Source organism: Pimephales promelas, chromosome 1, assembly GCF_988280905.1.
Source record: "Pimephales promelas chromosome 1, fPimPro1.hap1.1, whole genome shotgun sequence".
In the NCBI taxonomy this organism is placed as follows: domain Eukaryota; kingdom Metazoa; phylum Chordata; class Actinopteri; order Cypriniformes; family Leuciscidae; genus Pimephales; species Pimephales promelas.
The window spans coordinates 10,262,314-10,268,313 of NC_142769.1; positions in this window are offsets into that span (position 1 = coordinate 10,262,314).

Below are 6,000 nucleotides of genomic sequence, written 5' to 3' on the forward strand. Positions count from 1 at the left end.
TTTAGAAAGAAAGAAAGAAAGAAAGAAAGAAAGAAAGAAAGAAAGAAAGAAAGAAAGAAAGAAAGAAAGAAAGAAAGAAAGAAAGAAAGAAAGAAAGAAAGAAAGAAAATTTCCTTCATTCACCTTCAAGAACACAAGTTTGGACAATGTCTGAGGCTTCAGACTCATGCGGTTGTTGCAGAGAAAACCCTATCTGCCCTTGAAGACCCCGCTTGGGATGCTGAACACCATGCGAGCTAGGCGGGGAAAAGACGTGGAGTCAGACTCGTGGTATGAGCGGAGCGAAATTGGAGCGGGAAATAGGGTGACGCTCCGTCCTTTAAAAAATGCCCCTCTCCGCTCTGTCCAAGATCCGCCCGCTCGAGCTCCCCGCTCGCTCCCGCTCCACTCCGCTCACATTCTCTGCACCGGAACGAACAAAAAGTCACCGAAACAGTCTCCGAAACGGATTGAAGCGCGCATGCATGTGAAGACTGTGCGTGAGCCACGAGATACACTGTAACCGCGCCACCGATCACAGGCGGCAAGGAGCACTTTGATCACTTGATTTAAAAAAAAAAAATCAACGTATTTCAGGGCTAGATCTCTTCTTTTATTTTACAAACGAACGAAATGACTGGTCTGCCAGATGGAGATGTTTTATTTATTTCTACTGTTTATCCGTGCCGCGAGAACTTTTAAAAAGTGGTGGGGACAATATCGACCTTGGCAAAAAGTGGTGGGGACATGTCCCACCCGTCCCACCCGCAAATTACGCCCCTGCTGGCAGGTAGCACAACAGCGTTACACAGACGAGAACGGACTGAACAGAGGGGGCTAAATACAGACACTGATGAACAAACCAGTTGACACAGATGAAGGTAAATTCTGTAAGACCCAAATATAGGGAAAAAAAGAAAAAAAAATCACCTGTCAGATGTTGTTGTAGGAGGCCTCTGATGCAAATAATGAAGTATTTTTTTTTTTTTTAAAGTATGTTTTAGTGAAATGTTGTAATATTGCAACGTTGGGCCTATTGGGGAGCAGAATTTCAGCATTTGCACTCACACTGTCAGAACAAATATACAGAACAACTAAGAGCTTATTTGAAGTGTGGATTGCTTACATAGCACCATAACAGTACAAAATATGAATAATAATAATCACCCAATAGTCATATTTTTATGAATTAGAATTTATTCAAAATAAACATAAAATATAAATTAAATACAAAACAGATTGAAATATGTCAAATAAACAGTGTCCAGTGTTCACTTGCAATGGTAGTCCTAAAAGCCGTTTCTTTCCTCTGAAAAGCAGAGATGAAGCAGACACTTCTTCTTTTAGAGCGTATTCCAATATCCTTTTTTGCAGTGTCTGCAGCACCCTCTCATTCTGAAATGAAGATAATAGTTGTTAGAGTATGTTCAAGTATAAATCATTTTAATGTAAATGAATCCTATTTATGTTAAACATTCAACTGTCTAGGGCTGGGACAGTATACGTCATCACCGCAAAAAAAATAATAATCATTGGCCTGCCCACGTGTGCACATTGTGTCTAATGACATGGATTCATTGATTGTAATGACATGAATTATGTCTTATGACATTGTGTCTTGGATCAAAAGATGGAGCAAATCCGACCTTTCGCGAGCGCAGTGTTTCATGACACATGATAATATTCCATTCTTATTAGAGATGCGTGGATGGACTATTTAAACCGCAAACCCCATCACAAAACTCATCATCCATACCAAAGTTTTTTGACAAATTTTCAAAACCGCCATCCGCTGATTGTTTTAAGGTCTCCTAGGGGCGTTGCAAGGCCCGGCTGCCATGAGGCTAGAAAGCTCTTGGCTGTTCTAGAAAGGAGACTGATCCAATGCAGCACAGATATTTAAGGCTAAAGTAGTATAGCCTTGAATATATGTTGTATCCCCTAAATATCAGCAGTGAACTCCGTCTCCAATAGGTGCACAGGGACAAAAATAAATAAATAAATAGCCTAATTAAAACGCACGTCGGCAAACCTGACCTTGCCTGACTAGGCTACTGTACAATTTTAGCATTTCATTTTGAAAGTACACATTTCAAGCTTTCTATTTATTTATCCTGTCTGTGAGGCAAGTAGCCTATACGCCGAGTTTCATTTCATTTATAAGACAAACTCGAGGTCCAGCATTTAACTGGGTTTACCGCTATAAAAAGGAATTTCTTGCTTTTCAACCACGGTTAAAAAATCCATACCATCCCATCCCTACTGAAGTCACGCAATTGTAAAAGGAATATACAAACCTCCAGACCTCTTACATCCCCACATTCCAGAACATTAACACCTGTCCCTGAACAATGCCCCTATGTCTGAACATCCACACATGTCCTTGAATAACCATCCTCCAAAGCACTCCACAAACAGTGTCTGCCTTGATACAAGCAGATATTTGGGCACACAAACAAAGCCCAGATAGAAAAAAAAAACTGTTAACTAAATATACTGCTAACATACAGGAACAATTTCAAGTACTAGTACTGATGCCAAACAGAAATAATTTATTCATTTAAAATGATTTAAATCTGATCTAAACTTAAAATTATAACAAATAACACATTTAGATATTGTGAATAATCAAATAGATTACATTTCTGTAAGTATTTCTCCTGTATGTGAACATTTGAGAAGTGCAATGCCTGCATGTAATGTGCAAGGTGCACATGCTATTTTGACTACCATTCTATCCCAATGTTGTAAAATTACAGCATTTACATGAACTAGACATTCTAACAATGACAAATATATATATTTCTGGGGTTTTACTTACTTCAATGTGGACATATCCAGTCCAATGAAACAAGGAGATGCGCTTCCAGTAAAGCTTGCAGGATGCATGAGTTCATGACCTTATAGCAAGACCTATATACACATATACTATCCAATGGCATTGCAAGACTAAACAATAGGACCCATTAGCTATGTAAATGTGGTCTTTAAAAAAAAAAAAAACTAATTTGCAGATGTGTTTTTTGAATAGCTTAAAGTGATTCTGTAATTTTACAACCATGGGTCTTACAGGGTTAACAAGAAACAATATAATAATCCTTTAAGTGAGTATATATATATATATATATATATATATATATATATATACTGTATATATAGGCCTATATATATATATATATATACAATATATAATATATATATAATATATATATATTAGTGCTGTCAAATGATTAAAATATTTAATCATGATTAATGTCACAGTTAACGTGATTAATCACAATTAATCGCACCTTTTTATCTAAATGTCTTGTGATTTCTTTTTGTCCCATTATATTTTAGAATCAGAATCTTATTGGCATCCATTTCGGTGTCTCGCGCTCGAATAGCTTGAGCCAGCTATTTGGCTGGCTCACAAGCCAATAACAAGTGCGTGTGGCATGCCAGTTGTGTTGTTTCCGGTCTAGCTAGCTAACAGGTGATGAAGATGACGGTAGGCATGGTAACAGATGTGTGGCGGGAAAACCAAAAGTCATGTGACTAAGAATGACAACTGAATATCAAAACAGACACAAACATGACAACCAGGCAGTGTTCGAAACTCTCTGCTTGTACTGATGGATTTCCGCGGGACATTCAAACATATCTTTGCATCATTTTGTCACATCTGTACACATAGATGTATAGCCTTTTCTGACACCACTTGATATAATTAAACACATCAATTTGATAGTGGATCCAGAAAGGTTCAATGAATCTGTGATTCCGAATGCCAGTATCCACATTGGCGCGGTAACTGACAGCTTTACACTCTCCTCAAAACACTGGATTAATCCGCGCTGTGCCAGGCCGAGGCACAACCCGACAGAGGAAAAACTGGACTGCTGCTTTAATTAAAAGATTTACATTTCTTTTTATCTTACTGGCCCCAAGCATTGTGTAATTTACCATTGTGAATCCTTTGATTACAATCATAGTACACATACCTATTTGTTTTGATTGTCAGATATTTTATGACATTTGTATATTCAAAATGATTAAGCACATTTAACAGCCCAATTCTAAAAAGAAATATCATTGCTGTAATGTGAAAAAGAAAGAGATTTTTTATTATAAAATGTGCATTCATTTTTATAATATTTGTTGCACTGGCTGCTGTTGAAGCCCATCCGCCTCAAGTGCTGTCAAACGATTAGTTAACATGATTAATCGCAATTAATCGCACCTTTTTTATCTAAATGTCTTTTGATTTCTTTTTGTCACATTATATTTTCTCATATTAATGCTCTTATCAACATGGAAAAGTGGATCAGCTTGCTTTGTGCAAATATTTTTTTATTGAAAACAACATTGGCAAATGCTGTGTTCAATTTCACACAAACATTCTCACTTGAAGCAAACAATCTCTCACACAATGTAACACTGTCCATCCATTCAGAATCTTATTGGCATCGATTTCGGCATCCCCTGCTCATCATTTACTCCAAATGTAACGTTAACCATCTATTTGGCCAGCTCACAAGCCCATAACAAGTGTGTGCGGCGTGCCTGTTGTGTTGTTTCCGGTCTAGCTAGATCCACTTTCGCTTTGGTTGACGAAGCAACAAAACGTCCTCGCATGGCACAAGCCATTGAAATGAATGGGTTTCATAGTGCTGTGCCGCATATGCCTCGTCCTGTTGCAAAAGCATGTGGAAAAAAAAAAAAACGACAAAGTTTGCCAGGCCAAAAACATGATTTTTTTTTTCATAGTTTATCTTAATGTGCTAATATCGGGATATACCGTAGTGACAGTTTATGCAAATACAACATTATTGGGGATTCATGTCCATTTTGCTTGGGGCCCCCAAATTCCTTCAAACAGCCCTGGTCGTTGTCACGGCATTCAGTGTCTTGTTCCTCAATCTCAATTTCTGTTCCATTCAGACTTTAAGCTTATCAATTGCTTTTTGTTGTGCATGAAAAATAAATAAATAAATTAAAAGTCTGCATAAAAAAATGTGAACTATGGAAAACCTGATTCACAATTTAGAACTAGCAGTTAACAAATTTGCAGAACACACAGTGTGATAAGCACAACAAATAGAAACATGTAGCATAAGACCATCTTACACTGCAGCATAACCTACCTTTAGTAACATTGTCTTGCTAGTGCAAAAGGTAGAGATCCTGAGGCCATAACATCACACAGACCCTGCGAGGCGCTTCACAAACTTCAGCTCATCATTTATTAACTAAGGGAAAAACCTAAAGAAGTTTCCAGATACCCGAGAAAGGCTATTGAATAAGTCATTGCTCTCATTCACTTATAACTATGTACATTTACTTTAATTATGTACAAATTAAAAAATGCATGAGTACAGAAGAACTTTGCATGCTGAAACAAGCCCGTCGGATTCACAGCAGGTACGTAATGCACATAAATTTGTTCTTTCCCTTGTTCTAATGTTGATGAAAACAGATGATTCTAAATGAGTGAGCACCTGCAGCTATAGGGATTTGCATAAAACATACCCAATCCATCTCCATATTAGGGCATTCTGCACAATCGCTCTTTCTCTCACCTGTGCAGCAAGATTTTTAAGTAACATAAAGTGTTCAATTATTTAAATACATTTAGGCTTAGACCTCCTATTTTGCACAGAATGTATCCCACATAAAGCTACAATGCATTTTGATTCTATGAAAAGGGTAAACTTGTTGTAGGGCCACTTAGTTATTATATTTATAATAATATTAATATTTGAAAAATAAAATAAAACGTCCTTCCACTTTTAACTGCTTTTCCCCCATAAATGTCTTATGTATATTTGTGTGGACACAAAAGTCCCCACAATGATTGTGTCCCCTAAAAGTCATCTTTGAGCACCACAATTACATATTTAAATGTTTTTTTTTTCCTTCAATATAACTCTACACCCTTGCCTCATTTAGTATACGCGATTCTATGAATATGCAAATTAGCCCCACCTCCACTCACTCACACCAGCTCAGAGATCCACTCGTTGACGGTTACATGTTAAC